Raw genomic sequence first — 26,335 nt, forward strand, 5'->3', positions numbered from 1 at the left:
ATCACAATGTAGTATAAAAACAATATTTTTCGCATAAATTTTTAAATATAGTTGCAATTAATAAAAAAATGTTGGTATAATATTTTTATTCTCTTTGAATGTTTGTATATATATTAACAAAATGTTTTTTCGTTCTTTGTTTCGATATTTTTGATATAAAAGAGCTGAATTTTAACGAAATTAAATAAGACTTATGTATAAATTCTTTGCATAATAAATTTGGATCTTTTGTTATTAAAAGTTAATATAGATATATTGGTTAAGTTTTTTAGAGAAAAAATTCAAACTCTGTATTTATTTTTACTACGTATCTTAAAAATCTGCATGTGTTTCCTGAATTAAGATACTTCTACGAGATAAACGTACCTCATATATAATTGATAAAACTATCACAGAGAGATTTCTTTATATACGTGTCGATTCTCGCGAATAGCGAATGAGTTACCGAAAAGACGACTGGTCTACGTGCGGTAACACCTCTCGCGAGCACTTCCCCTTCCGTTAGCTTCCCGCTTTTTGCATCGGCGTGCCGGTGCACTCTTAATGAGATGGCCGTGCCGCTGTTAAAAATATTTTCTCTCGCATTCATCCGGGAGGAGATAGCGCACTGCCAGACAGAGGGCCTTTCTTGTGCATACGTGTTTCATGTTAGGCAGCACCGTGTACCCCTTAATGCCGCATGGGTGCAGCAGGGGTGCGTTAGTGCGGAGGAGGCGCGGAGAGGAGATACGCTTGGTTCGTTCGCTTCTTCCTTCTCTCCGCGGAAGTCTACGCTCGCGGGGGGTGCTTTTACCGCCTCGCAGATAGCACCCCGGTAAGTATATACGTATTCTTGGCGCTTGCGCACGTTGCACGTTGTTTCGCTCTCTGTCTTTCTACTCGGCATCGCGGCAAGCCGGCTATCACGCGCCGGATTGCTCTCTCGCTCTTTCTCTCTCTCTCTCTCTCTCTCTCTCTCTCTCTTTCTGTCTCCCTTCCTCCCTTTCCCGCGCAGTCCATCCAGTAAAGAGAGCGAGATGATGTGAGTACGCCGTTTGCAAAGCCGTGCGCGCGCGCGAAAGGGGAGAGAGAGAGAGAGAAAGAGAAATGGGACGAAGGGCGCAACGAAGAGCGAGAGCCGGCGCGATCGAGAGAGAGAACGCGCGAGGCACGAGGGAGAAGGAGTGAGAGAGCCGGAGCATTGCGTGGGGAGCGATCGCAGCTCGTCATTCGAAGCCCGCCAACGGACGAGCGAGCAGCCACGGAACGGGACCGCGATTCAACGAACCCACGCGATTTCCGTAAATAAAAAAAAAGGAAGAAAAATATAAGAGAGTAAAACACGCGCGTCGCACGCGATCAAGATAGCGAGTGAGAACGAGGAAAGTAAGTTACATAGGAGAAAATTCACCATCGCTTGAATATTCATTCGCTTGAAGAAAATTCCGCGGGGTTGTAAATTTCGCTAGTCGCGACACTCGCTCGTTCGGCCGAGTCGAACGGACCGCTCGGTTCGCGTTCGGTTAGTTTCGGTCGCGATCGGATTGACCGCAGTGTAAGTCTCGTGCGTTTTTGATAGCGGTAGGAGCAAGAGAGAGAGAGAGAGAGAGAGAAAGACAGGACGTCAAAACATATTGACAGGAGGAAGAGTGAGAAGGAAAGACAGTGGTGTGAGAGCAAAACAAAACTGTGTAGTGTGATACAAAGTGGCCTGTGTTATTTCGTCTATTCACGATTGATTTTTCGTACTGATATATTGTCAATATATATTCGGAGCACGCAAAGTTGAACAAAAACTCGAGCAGCTACGACAAAAATCTTGCGATTGGTATACACGTTCAGTGCGTTTAGTATTCGTGTACGTGCGTGTCAAGATTTTATTTCGCGGCAGCTAAATATATGGGATACTGTGAAAATCGAATGGTACGAAAGAAAGTAATCGTACTTTCAGCTGTTGAGTGATGTAACTCGGATGAGCTTATCTCCTCGCGTTTATTGAATTCGATGAATTTTCGATTCGGCCGATTTCCACGACACTCATCGAGCGAGCCGAGTTCGGACAAAAAATACCTATCGCGACCTCAGTTTTCTTCGCGACGCCGGTGCGTGTACATCGTTCGTGTATCGAGAATCCTGAAGGACGATTTATTGCTCTCGCGTTATCGCAGTAGGGTCGGGATTGAATATAAAATAGCAAGATGTGCTTGTGCCGTGCTTGAAAAAGCAACGTAAAATTCGCGGCTAACATCCGACTCATCGATTTATATTGAAGCAGTAGTTGGTCATCGATCGTGTGGAAGGAAGTCGAACATTGCGTTCTCGCGACAAAGATTAATCGCGAGAAAAGATAATCGTTAATCCGGCGTGGATTTCGCGACGGAGCAGCGTTAGCGCGTGTTTTCTCGAACAATTAAAGGATACAGGAATTATCGACGGTCGAATGCGAAAGTGAACGATACGTAACGATTGAATTCGCAGTATATTGGGCGTGCAAAGTGAAGTGAATTCCATCGCGGATCTTTCTTGAAAGTGCGTGGCACTACCCTGCCGACGTGACGTATTTCTCGTGTGTGTTTAGTGTTTCTTTCGCGGCTCGGAGTGACATAAGAAGAGAAGGAGGGGCAAACGACAAATTTCGATCGAGAAAGGACAGCATTAGCTTGTGTGCATCGTCTTCGCAATTATACGCTTTCCGTTATAGTGTGTGAATAAAGAGGCTGCCGTGATATACATCGATTTCGATTTCGATTTCGATTTCGATTTCGATTTCGATTTCGATTTCGATTTCGATTTCCGACACGACAAACCCCGTGACGTCGATATCGATCTGTCTGTTTCACTCTCGCTCTCGCGAATAACGATCGCTAATATACGTCGTTTACGTATTTCATCATTATAACACCGCGTTATATTCTTTCCGCGATACGTTTTGACGATATGTTTTGAAGTGCGTGCATCGATTCTGCATCGCGTTTTTTCGAAATATATCGGGATATACGGTGCATTAATTTCTTTCTCGCGAGCGAAACGTGTTTCGCGCGCGAAAGTGGTGACGCGTTAATATCTTGAGACACCGGCGAATTATCGCGCTTCTCCGAACTTGAGTAACGCGCGATTTCCTCTCGTCCGATTCTTTTCGCAATTTATTCCGAATTACGCGGTCGCGTCGCGCCGGCAGCCTCCATACGTTTGTTCCGGGAAGGATAAGTCCCGGACGTTACTCACGTGACGAAAGTGCAGACGCTGTCTCCTCGGTCACTTGAAATAAGTGAGTATATTGTGATATATCGTAAAATTATAAAGTTATTATATAAGGTGTCCTGCTGCGCCAAATATCCTTTCAGCTGTCAATGAGAATAAATTTTTTAGCTCTTTATTTTTTCTCCAGAATTTTTATGTGAATTTATAACTGTTGGGATTTTTAATATAACAATAATAATAGTATAAATTATTATTTTTTGAATTAGATCGTTAGATGCAAATTCTTGTTGACGTTAAATCTGAGTCAAAGTGATAAATAAATAAGTTTTTATTATATGTATATTTTCAGCATTTCTAATGCATTTTAATATTGAATAATCATGTTTCGTAACCGATGGGTATTGTAACAACCCGCATTTTATTACTTTGGCTTCTATCATCTGTGGTTGGAATGATATTTGGTGGGTTGAAGGTAACTTGTATACACAAAATTCGACGAACCATTCACGCTAAGCCATGAAACAATTGTTTTGTTTTTAAAAGTTTTTCTTTATTTTTATGCTGTCAAAATTTTTGGTTATATTTTTTAACAGCTTATCGTGTTGATATTCATATATATATATATATATATATATATATATATATATATATATATATACACTCGGATTTAGCATTTTTCTCCAACAAGAAAAAGTTATATACAATTTTAAAATATTGCAATGATACAACGCCTACGATTTTATTAGAATTTGCCTCCTGATTGATTATAGAAGAGATTAAAAAATTTTTAAAAGGCCTAAAATTGTTTATTACAACAGACAATTATATATAATGTATTCTGGTAAACTGACCATACAAATTCAATATCGACTTAATGCTATTCGCGCGACTATGACAACTCGTGCATATAGAAATGCGTTAGGCGTAACATGCACGTGTACGCAGCGTACCCGCGTATGTTTACACTTGGCTTCATTCATAACAAATCGCGCATTGCCATTCATTATGTTGTATTTTCGGAAATACGTCGGGATTGAAACTTTCGGACGTAACAAGCTTTGTAGTTTGCGGGATAATCTGGCACCTATTATGGGAGTAATAAATTTGCACAGTTTACAGTTATTACATAACTTAGGGCACTTCATCTTATTTCGTGATAAAGCAGTAAAAACAGTTAGGTTTAGAGGTATTAGAGAGAATTTATTTTTTTAATATCACTTTTATTACATCAACACTTTAAATATGCACGACGATGAAATATATATAGCGCCAGTGCTTATAATTATATTGTGGATTTATTTGCATTATTTTTCTTTTATATAATTTTGTTTTAATTTTTAATTTCTAATTATGATTTTAAAAAATTGTTTTTCAACTTTTCATAATAAAGTATAGTTTTCACTTCGAAAACTATACTAATATGTGCAATTCAATGAAGCTTTGGCTTTCACCTTTATTTACGGCTATCATCAAGTCGAAGAACTTAGAGGTAGACTTTCCGGCCGAGCGCGTGCAATTACGAGTGCGACTTAATTAAAGCCTGAGACAGCTAATTGCGAGTACAGGTTTCCGACGAAAGTATATGTAATTTCGTAGGGATCCGGCAACTTATCAGTGAGCGAACAGAGTTCTGCGTGATGTAATTAATCCGATACACCAGATTGACTTTTATTCATGAATCTTTTCGTGTCGATACACAAGACACAAGGAAGAGTGATTGCACGCCAGCTTTTTTTTTTTTTTTTTTTTTTTCACACGACACGCAGACGCTATTCGTAATGAGAGGAAGTCCGGAAACGTTTCGAACGATTTATCACGTTCGGCCATCCTGTCGCTCGCGCTTTAACGGATGACTTTCGGTTTCAATTAAAACACAAATTCGCGTCGCTGCGGGGAATCCACGGTTTTGCCAAGCGGTGCAGCAAATTGAAAGCGAAGTCGAAACTCGTCGAGCACGTTGCTTAGTGGCGAGTACGATGCGCCGTCGAAGGGAAAATAGGAAGGGCACGAGTAGAAGCAAAACGGTGAGAACGGAAAGAAGGTGATATGCGGGAAGGGAGAATGCGTCTGGGTTAGTGGTAGAAGGGAGGGTAGAAGGGAAGAGGAGACGAGAGGATCAACCTGCTTCGTTGCTGACAGGACAGAGAGCGAGGGCTATCCAACAGCTCGGTGGGCCCTTTAATGGCCCCCTTCTTCAACGGATACACTGTTTTATGCTTTATTCCGGCTGCCACCTCTCAGATACGTCGCGCGCCGCACATATCACTCTCGTTCTCTTCCACCTCGTCTCATAAACGCGTGTCTCTCGCGTGAACACGTTTCGCGTTGCTTCCGAGATCGCGCGTCGAGCTACGGCCCTGAAAGCAGGTGACTCTGTATGAAACAAGATTGGCTCCATGGGGGGCCGTTTGCTATGCAGCGAAGGACAAAGTACACTGACTCGCGCTGCACAGTTCTCGTCTCTCCTTGGAAGAGTATAGAATTTATTCTTTAAGTCACTTGTGAATATGAAGGAAGGAACAGAGACGAAATTACTATTTTGCATACTTTCTTAAATTATTGTTACACCTTTGATTGTACGCTTTAACAGAGCCTATTGATATAGTACAACAAAGATGCATATAAAAATTGAATTATTTAATTCGAATTGTTTGATATATATAATAAAGTATATAATAAAATTATATATATATATATATATATATATATATATATATATATATATATAATAGTAAAATAACATGTAGAGAACAAATATATTTTCAGGATATTACGAAATTTTTTCCTTCAAAATATGCAATCTCAAAATTATTAGTATTATTTGAAAACGAATGCTATTAAAAAAAAACTTGTTACCATATTGATATTTTGATGTTAGTAGAAGAGATTTATTTTTCGTGAAATTGATTGATATTCAGTTTCCTCGAATTGCTCTGCTTATGGGTAGCGATCTCGCGCTTCACTGATATTTTTTATTCCGAGGATATTGGCCGGAAGAGCAGGTAAACGGGGATTAAATTGAGCGCGGTTAATGTAAAAAAGAATCAAAGGCCACGCGTGGTGACAGAGTTGACTGCTGTTTTACCACGGATTGTCGTGGTTAGGTCAGAAGTGTGATCAGCCTGCAATAACTGTATTCGAACACTCATATTATCGTTTACTGGCACTGTTATGCGGCTAGTTAGTGATTTTATTTTCCTTTTATATACGGTTTATCGACCATTTCAGCCTATCTCGTAGACTATTTTTACATCGAAATTTTACCGCTGTCTTTTCGTCTTTTACGACTTTTCTTTCCTTTTTTCCTCACCATATTTTCGCTGTTTTCGTTTCAGCATGTTTATAGTCGATAAATCTATTGAAATTCTTCTTTCATAAATCAAAGAATGCGCGGAATGCATTAGATAATCCTATGATCCATCATTTTTCATATCAATCGATTTGCTTCGTACACATGTCCTTCTTTTACCTTTTACTTCAAGTGACGTTTACATATGTATTTGTTACGTTTTTCGACATCTGCATGTATTCCCATAAACTGGAATCCAGATGAAGCGAATGAGCACAAACAATCAGTGAATATCAGCAAATAAACGTAAAGAGTCAATTATTTTTTATTTTTGTATGTTATGTTTATGCTGAATATTATATTTATTTATTATTCATTTATTTATTTATTTATTATTTTATATGCAACTTTACTGTGTCACGTTATACTGTATTATCTCAATCTACATAAGATTATACGTAATTATAAGTTTGATAATACAATATACGTATATGAAAGATAGAGCCTCATGTACTTTTGATCTCTCTTTCTTTTTTTATACTTATTTTCTATTCATTTTATAATCTAGTTGGTTTTTCAAAAATATTGTATATACGAAAGACTGTTCTTACGTATGAAAGACTGTCGTAATGATATTTTTATCGTCTTCAACCATCGAGAAGGATACGCTATTCGAGCAGCTGGAATATTATGCGATGATGTATGGTTTTAAAATATCAGACCGCGTGCGATAGAAAATCTAACAATAAGAAAGCTAGAAGCAATGCGGATAAAGTCTTGCTTTTGTCTAGCTATCCTGTAAAACGCATTATTAAGTTGGAAGTTAACATTCTTCTAAAACGAACGAGCGTAGAAATTAAGACCAGGATTTTTCGTTACGATTGTACAAATTTACCAGCTTTTACTTTTTATTTTATTACTGACACCAGAATCTCCAATATTCTTGCCGGATAATCGAGAAATAAAAGTCCTTTCCGAATCTTTAATTAGTTTGAATTCCAGGATTCTAGTTATACGTATAATTGATGTCTTTATTTAAATAAAGCAAAATATTTTATTTATTTCGGAGGCAAAATTGAAAGGACGCCACTTTTTGCCACAAAACAAGCTCTTTTTGATATCATAGGACTGTTTATTAAAAACAGAAATGTGACTATCGATCTTGTCGTAGCTAGCTTAAAGTAGATATATCATGTTGCGTAATAGTTAAATGAAAGGTAGTTTACATGAAACTCTGAAATATTATTGACAATATTCATGTATAACGCATGAATATGAATAATAATTTATTTTTATTTCACAAATTACATCGAAAATGTCGGAAAATGTCATACATTCGTTAACCATAATCTGTCTTGTGATGTGACGTAGGTGACCGACAGAACACACATTTTTCTCCTGGAAGCGGTACGCAAACGGCCTCAAGATTCAGCTCGACATCATGCCGTGGTTCATCCTCTTTCTCCTTTTGTTGGCCGTGATGGAGGCCTTCCCTAGGGAGGCCACCTGTTCCCGCCTGCCGGACATCTATTGGAACTCCACCAATCCAATGTAAGTTACAGTGTTGTATTTTTGTTTTGTTTTTCCTTCATTTCTCTCGTCACACCTTCTATCTTCCGTATAATTATCTTTTATCACACCGGACGTTTTCGCGAATCCGTGTTGCGCGCCGTCTCCAACTCGGACGCTTTAGAAACGCCGCTGACCATGTTACTTTACGAGCAAGTCTGTAGATATCCAGCTTTGGTGAACGGATATCGGGGCACGGGGCCTTTCTTTGTTCCATCTAAGAAATGGGGGAGAAAAGAGGGAGCAGTAAGACTCTCTTTAAATATATACAAGCGGGAATCGCAACGGCGTTATAGCATGCCACGAGGGCTAAAAGTTACTCGGCATTGTCAGATAATATCATAACGTTGCTACGAAACGATATGTATGAGTAAATAACGATATATGATATACGTCACGAAATATGAGCTTCTCTGCGATGACCGTTACGCTGCGTAATTGTAGTTGACATAAACAATGAAAGAGAACCTGCTAATACCGTGGAAATCGGTAATGGTGCTTTTTCGGACGTATTGACTGCCGATCGGAGTCCATCGTGCAAATTCCCTACTATTTGCATTTTGAATGCGCGCATTCCCCAATTTGCGCGGTGTTTTCCAACAAATCTCGGCGGTTTTTCGCGTTCGCCAATTTCCCTCTTTCCTCGGAGATTTTTCTCCTATATCAAAAATATCATTTTTTCGCGCGTTAATCGAGGGCGCTACGTTATCACGGAGATTATGAATATGCATAGGCGTTTTGTGAAAATGACACTAAAACTAGGGACGTACGATAATTAGAGAATTTTCGAGTAAACGGGCTGGTACCTACGTACGTATCGCGATTTCACGGTCCGAGTGCACGAAAATATCATGCGCGCAGTTACGTTTATCACGACCGTTGCGTTTCGTTAGTGAGAACGTATTTTTGTTCTGAAAACGTTATCCTCAAAGAATGCAAGCTCCGTTTAATCTTATCCGAGATATTACCGTGAATGTCCTTGTTCTGGATGGAAGACGACCGCGTTTCCACGTTGAAACATTCTACGGGTACTAACGCCTATCTTATGCACGAAGATCAAGTTTCATGGTTTACACGGTTGTATTGCACAACCTTCTTGCAGTTTGTTCTTTGATGATTCTTCATTCGCGTTCTCGGTTCTAATTCAATGCGTATTACATTCACTTAGCATGCAAAAAATAAATAAATATGATATAAGTATTTTTAATCCGTGCTTAATATAGAATAATTAATTTAATGATATAGAATATTATGTGTTTTAATGATATTATATCGTTCTTACACGTTTATAAATTTTATCGAAGTCAAAGTTACTTTATACAGGTCGACAACTTCAGTTGCATCTTTTTTTATATTCATGGCTATAGTAATCGCTATATATGTATATCCGATCAATGTAACCCGTTTATTGTTATCGTATTGCAGCTATTTTCATTCTTGTGTAGCACTATTTCTAACATTCTGTTTCACTAGATACAATGACAAATAAATAAGAAAATATTGGCTATTCTGTCATATAGAAAGGTTTTTTTTTTTTTTTTTAAATGGCTTACGACGAGAATGGTTATTAGAGAAAATAAAATATTCTATTTGAATATTAGATGATCTTGCATAATTTATGTTATATATAACTGTTCTCTTACTTTTTATATTTATTATTATTATGAAAGTTATTACATCATTCAAGAATACTTTTTGATGCTGAAAAGCGCATCTTTATATTTAAACTTTTACCATAACAGATTAATAATGGAAATTTTCTTTTACATATTTAATGTCCTCTTATAATGTCTTTTAATAATTCTTATATTAGCTAGTAACACTGTGTCGGTGACAATATATTATTTTGCCGATAATATTAACTCAAAAAGGGGATAAACACATGTATTTTATTTCACAAAGTGAATTTTAGAAACAATTGAGAAATATAAAGTACATATTTTTTATTCAGAGAGAATACGTTCAAATTCAGTATATCTGAAAAAGAGACTATTCGAGTGTAAAGTTAATTGTATCGAATAACATGATTTTCTAATAACACAAAGTCATCTAAATAAGAAACGTTAGGGTTAATATTTTTACTGTTTTCTCTCTCTCTCTCTCTCTCTCTCTTTCTCTTTGAGATAATCATTTGTTTCCCGAAATCAAAATAAGCTGCTATTATTCTGTTAAAGATATTCAAAAGAAATTTTTAAATCTCTATATACTTTTTAAGCTTCTGCCAATTATCAAAATTTCATAAAATCTATATAATTAATATATAGTAATTTAAAAATGTAATTAATTATTATATAGGGAGTATACTGCGTTTCTTATCCAGAATCAGGATACTACACGCCCGCTTACGTGCATGCATATTTTCATTCTCTTCTGTCCGTTTGTTTTTCGTTTTTGGCAGGATGAGGGAGAAAGCGAAGCGAAATTGAAAGGCCAATGAGAAACGTCCAGCATGCGTTCACGCCCCTACAGCTTCGGGGTATACGTGCATCGCCACGGGCGATTCTGTGAGGTCGAGCATTATAAATGTACACCGGGTGAGTCAAGTCGAAGCGCCGAAATCGATTTATCCGGCCACGTTTCGCGACGAAGGTCAAGTGCATCAAGTTTTGCGAAGCGCATGGCGCACACGCGTGCACATCCGTCTATCAATATGGGCGTAGTAAACGTGTCAGAAGTGCCGAACGCGTGACGGAATTTTACAAGCATTAAACACGTCTCGACGTCGACAAGGGAAGATCGATCTATACTCGAATTTCGCCGGGTGGCGGTTGACTAATGCAGCGGAAGAGGAAAGGCGGTGAGGAGGAGAGGGGGGGGGGCAAGAGAACGAATTCGGTTAACGGGCAAAAACCAATTCGTCGCCGACGCGAGATCGAATGTCGAGCATTGTCGTGGGTTTTATCGCTTATACGTACACGTGTGTTTACCGATGCAAATGTCTCTTATGATTTGTTCATACGTCTATTGTTGGAAGATGCGACAGTATGTTTTCCGTCTTAACGTCTATTATTTATTAACTCTCATCATCGGTTTCAAAAGAGAAAATATTGAGTTATTTAATGCCACTGATGTTATAAAAAGTTGTAACTTATATTTTATTCATAATGTTTTTTCCGTTTTCTTGTTTTGTGCAAGTTATGTGATATCCCAGAATGTTTTAAATATATATTTGCAATTACGCTTTTGTACGTAAGATATTGTCTCTGACAAGATATTGTCTCTGACATAATTATGTTACGCACGTTCCTCCTTTGATCTAGTTTTCCAATAAACTTCAGTACACGACGTAGTTTCTATGGCCGCGTTTACGTTGTATTTTCGTGAATACCGGTGGCTCGATAAGAATGTGCAGGCATGAAGATCGATAATAGCGGAGGAATCACGAAATCGAGAGCAAATCGTTCGAAGAGAGTATCCTCATTTCCGCATGACAAATTCAGATTCGTGGTAATCAACCTCGAGAAGATATACTTTAGCAATTAATAGCACTTAAAATACACACAAAGAGGCATAAAGAATTCGAAAATACACGCCGAGAGAGAAAGAGAGGAGGGGAGGGTCAGGGTGGTCATGATCGGTTGAGATTCAGTGGAAATTTTTCATGAAAACTCTGCTATTTTCGGACGCGATTGCGAAGATAACAGGAGATCGTGATGGAAGATGTTCTCGGCGAAAAATCCGGGCACTTCTCCGACGTCTTCGTTCGTGGAAATTGACTCTCGACTTCTACCATCCGCACGCGTTATTCGTGTAGACGAACTGTAAAGATGTACCATTGCGGATACGCGTGTGATATATCCCATGGGTATGTATGTACACGCGCGCAGAAAAAGTGTACGTATCTTTATCGAAACACATCGGGTGCAGTTTTATTCGTCGTAAATCGGAAAAAGATCGACTTCATTTCTCCATCACCTTCTGCGACACGTCGCTGTCGCGTCGCGTCGCGTCGTGTCTATGGCTTTTGCCGTATTCGGCCAAGAGTTCACCGACAAGTGCATGCACCACGTGTCGCTCGTATAACGGCGGTCGATGATTGAAAATTGCACCTTAACTGATGGTGTGATTTTCTGCGCTGTATTATGGAACGTGTCGTCTGTATTCAAAATTTATCCCAAGAGATATTGAATTTTTGAAATATAAATCTCGTTTGCGCAAAATAGATTATTTTTCCTCCTTTCTGTCATTTATTGTAGTTTGTTTTCTTTTTGTAAACATACAGATATACAGATTTTATATTGCTTCATACTGTTGTTTTTTTATAATATTGTATAACATTCGTATATACACATATTTTTTTATTTAAAAAAAAACATATATAGTTTTTACTATTTTCGCTTATATAGATATATGTTGTTGTCAAATTACATTTATGATTCATTAATACATTACAGTTCTTGTTTAATTAAATCTATTTAGATTATCGTATAAATATTTTATGATTTTTAAAAATATGTAACCATGCGATGTCATTATTCATTCGATAACTCACATACGTAATTTTTCATTTTCTCTTTCTGTCTTTCTGTCTCTCTCTCTCTCTCTATCTCTCTTTTTGTCTTTCTCTCGTCTAACAACGATTTTCAAGCAAAAAGCCACCTACCATCGAGTATTCATGATCCGCTTGTGCTGTGTGTGTTATATACTATCCATACACTTCGATCGATTCGAACCACATTTCTGCACTTTCGATGCGAACTGCGGTAGCCTGTTAATAGACGGCGTGTACTCCCGACATACCTTCCTCCTCTCAAATAAAAGACGAATCGGTCAAATAAAACAAGGTGCACCATACAGCGCATTCATGGTTGGTATAATCAAAAGAAAAGGAAAATCAGATATTTGCTTAATCGTTCTCTTTGCCTCTCGTCCATCTTTCATCCATCTTTTGTCTATTTTTTATTTCTCGTATCTCTCACTTATCTTTCATCTATCACGATTTAACGATCATTCATGATTAATCTAGAGCTAGGAGTTCGACTATTTAAACGCAATTTATTATTTAAATATATCACCATGACGTAAAGCATATAATCATCAATCGAATTAAATCGGTGGCGGCGATTTTGACTAATGTCTAAGAGCTTAGTTTTAATTCAATTTTTAATTTACACGAAATGTTGAATCGATCGATCGCTTTTGCTCGCGTGACCAGGTTGGCGTTCGCTCGATTGAAATAGTTTTCAATTTCGAACGTCAGGCCACAACTCTTCGATGCGTTCGGCCGCGATCTCGATGAGGACGTTTGAGACGGAAAAATGTGGTGACGAGTGCTCGACCACGTACGAGTACGGATGAGAGGCGATGGTTGAACCGTTTGCGATTCAACGGTGCGCGTTTTATAGCTCTTTCGACCAGGACCGTTCGATGGTATTTTGCCGATGGACAGCGCATTGAACGCGACGTGTTTGCGCTGCAATGATATTTTAGGCTCGCCCGGATACCGTGAAATTGTTTTGTTAAGTATTCACCAAGTTTAAATTATCATTGTGCTTATTATCGCTTTAATAAAGTATAACCTGCGAATTTACGATAATGGGCGGACAAAGTGTATCAAAATGCATTCTAATGACAAACGGATTATTACGTTTACATAATAAAATAGACAAAAATAGTTTAAAATTCTTGGAATGGAGATGTAAAGCGAAATTTCCAATCGAATGTAGATGAATTAAATTATATATTAAATATCAGTCATTGTATTTCTTTTACGAATGCATGTCATTATTGATTGTATTGGACACACATCGCGATATATGTAAACAAACACAAATAAAATTTTGATAACTCTATTGTGTCTTTCATTTTTGCTGTTCAGTAAAATTTCGATATCTTCAGCGCGAGAGCAAGAACGTCCAGGGATGAGTCTTTTTAAATTGCGCAGTAAACACGTCTCGAAGCAGACGATGAATTAACCCCGGAACCATGTACTTTTTATAAAACTCGAATGTTCCTTCTCTCTTTATCGACTTCATGTTACCTAGCAACCATTTCTTGTATCGCATTATCTTGATTCGAGAATGGGCACGCTAGCACCTCGATCGTCGTACGGAGTCTGTTGGGCTCTAACGTATCCCTTACTTATCCCAACTCTTTTTGTTATCCTATTTTCCTTCTTCGAAGCTTCTCTCTGGCTGTCGTAGTTATTTACATACGCCGGTTTCTATGTCGACGTCTCTCTTCTATTACGACTTTGTTTTCTGGTTCAAATTGTTTTACCTTTCATATTTCTCGCTTCGCCTACCTTCTCGCTTCTCTTACGTATAGCTGTAACATACGGCCTTCAGTGCAGCATCCACGCCGCGAGCGCATTCCATGCGTGGATACGGACGATTTTGATTTAAAAACAGATTAAGCGGATTTCGCGGACGGTCCGTCGAGGCTGTACGAAAGTGGACGCGCGAGATTTACGTACTCGCCAGGTGTGCGCGCTCCTATTTTATTTTATTTATTTTTTTTTTTCGTTGTATACAGATGTCGGGAACAAAAAGCCACTGCGCGTGTTTGCCGAATAATTTACAGTCGTGCCACGTTGTTGCATTATTTGAATATATATTCTCGCATGTGGTGCATGGCGTGAATTTCTACCGGCTGTTCCGAAATTACTATCTTCATGACGTTGCGTCCTAGGTCCAAAGGACTGGTTTGAATGATCGTCACGCTTCTCTATATCGTCCAGCCAAATTTTCGTGCCTTTAGAAATTTCATGTTAATCGACGAGAAATAGCTATTGCGTTAATCAGAATGTTATTTAGAATATTTTATACATCTAATTAATCGAGCGACATTGAAAGTAGAAGAATAAATAAATGGAACAGAAATCACACTTCGTGACGACGAATAAAGTTTGTCCCAAAGTTCGCGTGATATTGGAAAAAAAAAACGAAAAAGCATTGTTGCAGACTTGTGCAAAGAATATTTGAGAAATTTCCCATAGAAGGATATATTTCCCTGCACTGCTCGCGAGAAATCAACCTTCGAGCAGGCGTTTATTGATATTTATACGCTAACTTTTCCGCAACCGAGTCCACGCTACACAGTCGCCGCGGATACTTCCGAGACGATATTTCCACTCCTATCTCGTCGAAACTTTTGTCCGGAACCTCGCACTGTCACATAGAAAAAAATGAGCTTTATCGACAATACCAGCGAAAAGTTCGAACGCTCGATAAGCAGACCTCCATGAGACTCGAGTGAAATTGGCGATCGTTTATCACGACTATCATCAGTAACAGCTCGCACGTTATTTTCTTTCTTCAATTCTAAAGTCTGTCCATTTACATAAGCATCTCTTGCTAAAAGCGATAGCAGTTCACCTGATAACATGAACGATATTGTCTAATGAAACGGGAATATGTATATACGTATGTAATGAGTTTCTCTCTAAATGAGTAATACGTTTTCATGGTAGCAAAGATTGAATAATTTTTCTTGATTTTTATATGAGAGATTTAATAATTCTTTTGCTTTCACGTTATATAATATATAGCGAACTATTTCCATAAATATGTAAATTAAATATCTTCGACATTCTTACCTTGGCGCGATAGCGATGGAAATCTTTTTATATTTCCGAGATGAAAAACTAACAAGCGAAATGCCATCGTCGGCGAGATTCTCATTTACATCAATGCGAATTATATGTCAAAATAATATGTATAACATTTGATACGGGCAGACACGGCGGACGTGCCTGTTTAGCAAATTCTTGCTACGCACATTTATATATCGTGAAGTTACATAATAATTTCGAGAGATCGCTTCGTAGCCGGGATACCATGTTCTGTCTGCGGTCCGCAGGGATGATACATTCCGCTGATAGTTATGTACGTGCCCCGTTGCATATATCGGTTGCCGCCTTTATAACCTTCCCGTTCGCACGTACAGCGTCTGCACTACGTTTCACACCGTGTATGCCTTTCGCGATTCTCGGGTCCGGGGGTCCCGAGAGCTCGTCGAGAGCGAACGCATGCTACGAACGCGGGGCTACGACGAGATTAAGGTACAAGCTTCCTGCCGGCAATGAATTATGTCCTTGCACATCGAGATGTTTCTTCGGCGGTATCGCGCACCGTGCCGTGCTATGCCGTAGGTACGTGGAGCCCTTACGTATGTTACCTCGCCGTAATGGTAGCCGCGCGTCGTTGGTACCATACCTCTCTGGACACTAATTCACGCTCTTCGCGCTCTTTCTCGCTGTCTCTCTCTCTCTCTCTCTCTCTCTTTCTTTGCGCACAAGAGAGCACTTCTCCTGGGAATAAAATTAACACCGCGCCGCCGCTGCCGTGAAGAATTGCGCGACGATTTTCAGGCGACTGCTCAGCCAGACGACTAAATTATTGGGGGACGCGGGGATGAGGTTTGAAACAAATTGAAGGTTTTTTTCTGGGACACGAGGAATTGATAGCTTTTTTATTACTCACTCGGTATTGCCTTCTCGCAGTAATGTTAATTAGTTGGCTCACCCACGAAATTACGTGTTTGCAATGAAAATTTTGAAACAAACAAGAAAGATTTTTTTTTAAATATTTTTTATTGAATTATAATGTCGACGTTTTTATTAGGCAAAGATATATATTATTACACGTACGTGTAATGAATTTGTCATGTATTTATTTATGCAGGTTTTCAGCGGTATATTAAAGAAAGAAATTCTGAGAGCAATTTAATACACAACAGACAAAAATATTAACTTGGGAATTTGTCTCTGTAATAATTTTAGCATACCAGTTGTCAAAAATTTAACTGTTTGCGCGAACAATGTCGGGTTCGGTCTGTATCGAGATACAAAATGGTTTAATAACTGTAGTCATTTTTCTGTACATTTTAACAACAAGCTAATACACCACGTCGACGAATATAGAATTAATGGTCGTATAATTAAAGGATTTCGCGTGCCGGCTGCGAATGTACATTTTTCATTCGCGCGACGCGCGTCAGTCGTCACTGTTATTGGAAAGCGATATAGACATTTTCGCAGTTTTCACAATCGAATACATTTTTCCATTTCCATCACATCACATTACGCAATGTATTTCTGGATTAGAGTTTATCATCATAAAATTTTGTGTTGTAATATCGTTTTAATTATAAGACGTAATTGTTATAGGATTTTAAACACGATCAGGTGTTCTATTCTATTTGATTATTTTATTATTATTATTCTATTTCTAGAAAAATAAATAATTAGTTTGATGATCTATCAATCAATATATTTTCAATGTATGTATATAAATATCTCTCCCTTTAAATTTTAGTTTTATACATCTATCAATTATTTGATATATCTCGCTTACTTATTAACACATTTATTTTTATTTATTTCTTATTCGAAATACTTTATCTATTTCTTACTTGGCTTTTCTGGCTTTCCCTTGAAATCACGGCCGTCTCATTACAGCTGTAACATGCCGGAGCGACGACGTGCCAGTGGTGCTCGCGTAATTCTGTGAGCGCATTGTTACGTGATACAGACTGTCGTAATTTAATTCGTGTCGTATATGTGTACGGCGGTTGAGGATATACAATTGTGCACACGTGCTCTAGTAATGGTAGCACACCGTCGTGTCTGCGCTTCGAGCTGACTTGCTAGAGCACATATATTGCCGATCTATGAAACGGTCTTTCGCTGTAGACAGACACGTGCCGCTCTCGGAGCTGTATGGAAATATTACGAGGCGCGATTACCGCTATAGCAGTAAATAACGACATAGTTAATTCGAGATTGCACGCCGTCACCGTAGAAATGTAGAATTGCATTTCGTGTCTGTCTCTCGCTCAGCTACGCAATATCAATATTTACCGCGTGATTGCAACAACACACACACACACACACACACACACATACACACACACACATACACACAGTATATTTCATTCACGAGAAATACCCGCGCAGTTAATTTGAATTTTTGTCGTTTATATTATCAAATTATATTGTTTGCGGTGTGTTTGATTATGTTTTGATTCTCTAATCTGATATAATGTTAAATTTTACGATACGCGAATGTGACGCAAAGAATTGATTTAAATTTATCGATTATTTCGTCTGGTATGGAAACGAAGCCAAGACTTTTCAAACAAAGTAGATATCTATCTTCGAGCGGACGGTCTGATCGCGAATGAAGAGGAGATTTTCACTGTTCATGGTCGGTGTCTGGCGAGTTCTCAACTTTCAGTAGAGATCCATTAGGAAGTTACTTAAATGTTACTTAAATAAGCGCATGATCTTCGTTTGATGTTAACGGCGTCTATTTGACGCCTTCTTGCTTTCACGATTGGTTTGCGTTTTTCGTATTCATCTGCGTGCTTGAGATAATGACAGTCCGTTCACGTAGCTAATCTATGATCTTCATCGATATCTTTTTAAAAAGAATAAAATTTAATTTGTTAGAATATTTTTAAAAGTCTTTCCAAGATAGATCTAACTGTTTTATGTTTCTTATATATTGCATTACAGTACTCTTATTACGGTAAAAAGAAAATAAATAAAATATAGAATATATTGCATAATTTCAAAGTTGAGTTGTTTGAAATATAGTTATGTAGAATCAATCACTAACCTGTGCTAAACCTGTAACATCAACTGCAATGCCTCTAGAGAATAACTGATCAATGTATAACCAACCAGTTTTCTCGCCATAATGAATTCCCTCTATCGCTTTGCATTCATGGCCCAATCTCTGCGCGTGTTTCCCGTGCAATTCCGACCGCCGCGCCGTTGGAGATGACATCGACATCTCGCTCACGTACACACGTATGACTTCATCTTAACGTCGTGAGTTTCGTGGTTGCGTAATAATTACGTTGGCTTGTGCAAAAACGATTTCCTTGTTAAAGCAGAAACGAGGAGGAGCCAACGAGAGGAATCAGCGCACGGAGCGGGAAAAAAGGAGCGAAGCTGATCGGACGAAAAAGGAGAAAGAAAGAACGAACCGAGGGTTGGTAAATGTACTGTGTATCGTGGTATAAACCGAGTACCCATACCGTGACGTCGGCTTGATGCTGGGTTATAAAGTACAGCTGACGCCACGTATAATATATTCTTCTCTTCCCCCATACACCCTTCCCACCCTACTCTCTCGCTCACGCCATCGTAACACAGTCTTTTACTTCGACAACCTTTCTCTTACACGCATCGCTCTCCCTTTACGCCCTGGACGAATTAGACGTGGAAGCGACCCCATTCCCGGTCATTTCCTCGTCTGGACCTAACTGTCCGTTTCACTCGTTCGATGCGGTCGCAACCGATACGAAGGTGGTGTCGTCACGCTCGGCCGAAGACGAATGATATTGCGAAGTTCGATACCGCAATTAACGGAGCGATAGAGGGATGCCTGGCTTCGTTCGTGGTGTGGATTGCGCGTAAACGTTAAATAAGACGATAAATCAAAGTGTTCCGCCGGTTAGGTACGCTGACAATAGAGACAATGCCGCATTTTTTTCTATAATTTTTCTATAATTTTCGGCTTTTATGAAAATTTATAATTATTATCGTTATAAATATATGTATATATAATAAGGTTGTAATTTCCGATCAGAAAGATTTAAAGAGGAGCAAATATCTCTTGCTAATATTTATTATCTATTAAGTGAGAACACATTGAGACATATTTATATAATTGATAGCTCTATCGGTTTTCCCATGAGAGCGGTGGATGATATAGTAAATAATAAATTTTCGAGCATGAAGAGAGAGAGAGAGAACCATCTAAGCAGAAATATAGATCCGGATAGTGGATGAGAGCTATTGGCTACTTTACGAGTATCAAAACTCGAGTACTATAAGATTCAAGTGGGGGACATATCTCGAAACAAAGAGTATCGAGAAAAAAGACATAGGCCAGATGATTGAAAATTGAGTAGACGAAACGAAACGAAACGAAACGAACCGACGCGACGCCACGTGTCTTCTGTCGAAATATTTTTGTGCGAGAATTCTATCGCTCGTTCCATGTGAGGCAATTCGTTTTCATCAGATGTTTTTAGATATTAAATCTGTCAAAGATAATCTTAGGTCGAGCGGTCAAGTCGATGCTCGATGTCCATTGTCGACGGATTACACGGGGATTTACCCGCGGAAATTGATACTTTGCCTGTCGGCATGAGTGGTCATTGTTCTGTATCCTTGAACTCGAATGACTATTGTGCGACTGCACGCTTTCATAAACTTTTATCTGGATTTTTTACGTCATTGTTTAGTGTTATCCGGTTAATAATATTGCAAATGTAATAATGTTACAATATTGTAAACATGTAAGATTGTATATGCATAAACTTTTTTATTTATTTTTAGCTTAATAACATAATTTTCATAATAAAAACATCCGCACGCAAATATTGATGAAGGAAAAAACTTCGATTATACGCGTCCAGTTATTAGCCAATAACTGTTTATAAAGGAAGCGAAAATATTTGAACGTAAAAGTGAAATGAATTACTAACAGGCTGATGAGATAAGAATTTTAATTGCAAGCTGCATTCCTCGTTTAATAGCTAATTAGTAAATTCTACAGATTAGTAGATATTCGCGTTTATAAAGCTTACGTATAGCTTAACCGATGGTACACACCGTCATGTGTAACTCGTCGACATTGGGTGCATCGCACGCACGGTTCAGTTTATGTTTACCCACCCGATGAGTAATGTATCTCAATAATTGTACATCTGTCGACTATATGCGGAAGCGCATAAATTATGAAACGAGCAATAATGCCATCATCACGCTTGATCCTATCGAGATTTTCATTTACGTAATTGTTATTGTTTGCGGATGGCTGCGGAATCCCGACAATAATTTCTTGTTAATGTATTATACACGTGAATTCGTCTCGTGCTGCGGTTTTCGGAGAAAACAAAGTTCGTTCGCGATCCAGCATTTACGTACGAAAAAAGCTGTCACGCAAGAAATTTTTCCCCTTCGTCATATTTGGCAAAAGGCGTGTACTTGTTTCGAACGCCATTACCATGTCTGGGCGATATAAGCTCCTTTAGCGAGCTAAACGATAGCGTTACTTCGTAAAATGAAATAAAGGAGACTTTCGCATATAACACACGTACAAAACACATATACGATACATACACTGATCTTGCGACTCTTCGCTCTATGTTGAATCCCGGAGTTGAATAATGAGTCTAAAGTTTCTATCTCTTTCCTCGTTTTCTCTTACTCTGTCGCAGTCTGCCGTCTTTACTATTGTCGTCTTCTCTCCTGCTATCTTTTCTTCACTTAGTCTTGTTTCTATCTTTTTCTCTCTTTATCTTTTCAGCGTCAGATCTAGAGAAACTTTTCTCGCCAAATCTCCGTGTCGACTCAATGCGTTTAATAAAATTTTCTGATCAAATCACGTACAGAATTTCAAAAAGGAAGTATGTGTACATGCAATATATTAGAAGAAATATTGAAAGAATTTAATAAGCTCGGAGATTTAATCAGAAAGCTTTATTATATTTTTGCGATAGTATATAAGATTGTAATCGCAGTTTTCGTAAAAATATTGCAATGGCGAACAAATACTGCGTTCGAGATTTCAATTTTCGGGAATATTATCGTTATGTAGAGTGAGCAATACGACGTACATTTCTCGTGGTGAGTTAGTTTCGTGCGACATTGAAGGCATACGTTTTGTCAAAATGGACTTTACTACGAAGTGTATTATCGACATTTGGCGCACCTATCCGATCGTCTCGGCAGTTTGGAAGTGGCCATTAGCCTTATTCGGAAGATTAACTATCGTTCTGGTTCTGGTCCGGACTACTTTGGACACTCGTTTGATCTTCAACTCTTACTTCTCAAGCACCGGAGAAGAAGGGTCAATCGATTTTAGCTCGTAATTTTACCACATTTTTCGGAAAAGTATCATCGATGAAATCTGATGATAAAAATGCGATAATGTAATTTATTATAGCCTCGTATAATCATAAAACGCTTTGAAAACGTTTTACACGAACGATTATATTTTTTTCCATTGAATACTAATCTCTTTTTGCAATGTTTATAATGTTCAATGTTTACATTTTAATGTGATGTATGTTGTAGGAAAATCAGTGGACGTCGGACGTGCTATAATCAAAGCTAAACAGATGAGAGTTACATTTAATCGAGTCATCTCAGCCATCCCAACGTGCCTTAACCCAATTCCAACTCCCCCGACGATCTTGTATACGTGAACACATAAGAGTCCAGAAGATCATGTACATAGGCGTGAGCGCGTTAGTTTGTCGAGCTACCGCTGCTCACAGGATTATGCATCGATGCTCATACAAAACCAACTACACATTTCGTCGTGTTACATACGTTAATTAAGCTTTCAAATATGTTGGCGGATATTCGTATATAGCTATACGTATATCTCACAATCCGTTACGAAGCTTTAGATCCTCTAAACTTGAAATTATACTTTCATTGCTGACAAGCACGCAAAATATTTGCATTATACATATATAAATTGTAAATATGTATTAAAATAAATTTAAGTTAAGTTAATAGACGTACGAAAGTTATTAAAATTGAGTTGTGGGGAATGCTTGTCGGCTACTCTTCTTGTTTCAATTTTCAATGAAAGCTAAAACAGAAGAATGTGTCCAATTAAATTAATATCGCTTTGTAACTAATTATACAGAGAGCGCTTGGCGTATATGGTAAAAACTTTTTCGCGGCCGCTCAGCGTAATTATTCATTTTTATGGAGCGCGACTCATATGAGCGTTGTATTTAATCATCCATTATTAAGGGTAACCTTCTCGCGGAAGAGAGGGCGAGATTTTATGAAGGGGTGCAAACAATTTCAAATTTCTAACTCACCCCGACACGCGCCGTCGCGATCCCTTTATGTTCGACATTCCCGGCATACCTTTCGCTTCAACGGCGTTTAATTATGAAATATGTGCTTAACACAATGAAAGATATCATCGCCGATAATTCATCGCGGCTTAAATATGTGGCGTAATTACGTGTTATATAGATACCACGCATTGTGGAACCATTTCTGTCCGTCTTCCGGATAACGTTATTCGTTCGTTTCCATTCGATCGTTCGCAAAAATTCACAACTGACACGAATTCGCATATGTTACGTAACATATGCACACGCACACATTTGTACGTGCATCCATGCGTATATGACGTTTCAAAACTCGAGCAACGCAAACTGTTTCGTAAAAAAAAGGGACGAAGCGGCCTTTACGCGCTGGCCGACTCACTTCTCCTCTTTCTCGCCGCGATTTTCCAAAATGTCCTACCAAAGTGTTTCGAATTTCATTTTCCGTTTTACGCTCGCAATACGCCGCTGTACTACAATCAGAAGCTTTAGTTGCTTCTGTCAGCCGGCACTCGCACAATACCGTTCGCTACGCTCTTTCATCCGAGAGAATCACGCATTTTGCGTATGTCTATCGCGAGTCACTGCTCCTTTTTTCTCTCGTTCTTTTTTTTTTTTATTAATTTGCTATTTTTTCACAATGGATGTTATGTGGAAACTGACTACGCGCGTGTATTCAACAATAAAAAATTCGAGTTTATTCATTTCATTCGGTCCGACAGTTAAAAGAAAAGTAATAAAAGTGAAACATTTTATATTTGTATTCATGTTTATAAATATATATGTCATATATAGTATATATATATATATATATATATATATATATATATATATATATGACATATAAAAAGAAAAATTAATTCATGATTTTTTAACGATCATAACGCATAAGGTGAAAATATTTTCAAAACCATTTTTCTCATCGTTTACATATCGATATAATACTGTGAACGTATATTATACTTGTCACGCTCTGATAAACCTTCTGACATCCTAATATATTGCCCGAATGGTCAATTATCCGTGACCGTAAAAGAAACTTAAAAATTTTCTTGTAACTATAGGGGAGTCTTATCCCTGCGAACAACGCTTGATCGATTAATCAGTCTCTCTGTTACATAGCTGAAAAATACTATAATTCATATAGGAAGGGCTGTGCGTCCGAAGGGCTGTGTTACTCGACCGTTTAATTACAATTACAGGAACAATGGTTGGTACATTACCATTATATCGTGCGTGCATTTCCGCAATTACGTTGTTGAAAAATTCAATGCATATTATCATGCTTCCGGCGAAACGCTTTTAGCTATGCTTAAAAACGTTTCCGTAAAATTTTTTAGCATATTATTTTCCGGCGAAAAAACGTAAACTTACGTCTAAAGGTCTCAGCCGAGGAAAAGGTGGGCCAGTCGCCAGTCAAAGTTAGTAAGCTTGTAAATCCACAAAGATTCAGGTTCGTGAATAGGTGTTTTCCCAGGATAAGCTTCTAGGTAAGTTTCGTCGGAAAATTTTCTCAGCTTTTCTTCTTTGAGAAGCGCGCCGTTTCGTTGCTGTCGGTACCTATACGTTCGCGGCGTATTCTCTCACTCGTACATAATACGATAAACTTTGCGGCGAGTAATTACGCGCAGTAGCATCACGTGTTTTGTAAACGAATTGCGGAGGAGGTAGGATTGAATCGCCGTAATAAATAGAAATGTTCTTCGAACAGAGCGCGTTAACTTAAAGGAAGAGTTGTTTCGATCTTTGCGTCGTGGCGGTCACGATTCATCGCGCAATCACGGCGTCGTCTTTCGCATCGATTTCAGCAATTTAAAGGAGGTGCGAAGAGAAGATGGAGACGCGAGCGGCTTAAGTGGCTGTCGCGCCGCGACAATCGCGCGAACGCACCTTAATTACGCATTAATTCTAGTTTGAGCGCCGTTAAGATCAGACGCGCCCTCGAACTACGCCGTCTATAGAGTTCTCTTTCTCCCGCTTCTCCCCTACCCGACAAATTATACCTTCGGGGACCTTAACTTTGACGTTGCTCCGTGTCCTTCTTCTTCTTACCCGACTTCTCATCTTCGCGATTGCTTTGTTAAATAAGTTTCTCACTCTAACTCTTCTCCTGTCGTATATAACCCTACAGATTACTCGGTACGCTCGTAAATGTGGTCGTACCTCAAGGTCGACGATCGGTACCGTGTTACAAGTCATGCAATGAAACGAGGGAGAACGAGGAAAGTGCTAATGATAGAACTGACAGCAGAGAGTAAACCAATGTGTGGAATGTTGAAGGAAAGATTCGCGCGCGGGCTCGTATGTACGAACGGCGTCAACTCCGGGTAATCAAAGTTTAATTACTAATATACTCAGCGTCAATATTTCCGTCTCGCCGGTGTTTGCATTGAAAATAGCGTTTGATTAAATGCATATTTCAAATATTGTTATCTGCGATATTGACGAACCGAATTTTAAAACGGTGTGTGTGTACACTCAGTGAACTGCTGATACCATTGTTCTAGATACCATTAATTAAATTGATTTTATCGTGTCCTTCAAAAAAGTTTTACGCGGTTTACCTACAATATTACGTTCTAAATGGCTCATGCGTGTACGCGACACACGCATTTTTTTATCTTTATTTCTTTATTTTTAAGCAGAATTTCTCATCTCTCCGTTGTCGTCGTATAAATCAATATTTCCAGAATTACTATGTGCAATATTGACGCCCGAAAGTTTAAAGCGACGCCTGCGGTTCGCCAATTACGGCTCCCACGTTGTTGTGCGCCAATATACTTCGTCAATGTGCTTTCGAGAGTCGCGCGCATATTTCTATTACACTTCATATCTGTAGGAAATTGAATCAATCTGCCCATATGCCGCCGGTGGTTGTTCGTCGGACGAATCTTTGCCTCGCCTAGTGCGATTGCTTCTGCAATGATCCGCCATTGATTGCTGTCGCATTACGCTGTATTCACTTGCTGCACCGAAGCTGGTGAATCAGTTTAAGTCTTGTCCGATTTGCACTGTTGAATAAATCCCTTGCCTTTCTTACATCTACTTTAATATGTAACGTATATATAGCGGAAAAATTCAAAATGTTACATTTATTTCTTTTTTAAATAATAATTAATTTCTTAAATAATTAAAATGGTAGTCGTCCGTCAACTTATATTTCTTATCAAACACTGATGCGAAATATATATATATATATATATATATATATATATATATATATATTATCTAACTTAATTATGTGTATATAATTTATTGGGACCTGGTTATTTAATGTTTTCAATTCTTCTGCATCTACAAGTTTAATAAAAAAATTATTATATTTTAATTTTTCATCGCTTTTAACCTTATAACATCGTTGCCGAATATGTAACGGTAATAATGATAAACATTGTTTCTGCGAAAATAATATTTCAACAATTTACGATTTATTTATTAATTATTTTACCTCGTACTTTATCCTTGATTATTTGTTGTTTT

The 26,335-nt window shown here is 38.3% G+C and overlaps 1 long non-coding RNA gene across 7 annotated transcripts in view; it reads left to right on the plus strand.

Annotated features, from left to right (window-relative positions):
• Positions 1 to 1,139: 1,139 nt before the first annotated feature.
• LOC140669689 (uncharacterized) overlaps positions 1,140 to 26,335 on the plus strand; it is a 280,179-nt gene continuing 254,983 nt past the window's right edge. For 2 of the 7 annotated variants that reach the window (XR_012047377.1, XR_012047376.1), the window contains exons 1-2: positions 1,147 to 3,247; positions 7,841 to 8,020. This is a non-coding gene — a long non-coding RNA (uncharacterized lncRNA). Of the gene's footprint in view, positions 3,248 to 7,840; positions 8,021 to 10,436; positions 10,832 to 22,076; positions 23,571 to 26,335 lie in introns of those variants that run through there. The other 5 variants (XR_012047373.1, XR_012047372.1, XR_012047374.1 and 2 more) reach the window with 5 other exon arrangements.

This window comes from Anoplolepis gracilipes, chromosome 9, assembly GCF_047496725.1.
Source record: "Anoplolepis gracilipes chromosome 9, ASM4749672v1, whole genome shotgun sequence".
In the NCBI taxonomy this organism is placed as follows: Eukaryota; Metazoa; Arthropoda; class Insecta; order Hymenoptera; family Formicidae; genus Anoplolepis; species Anoplolepis gracilipes.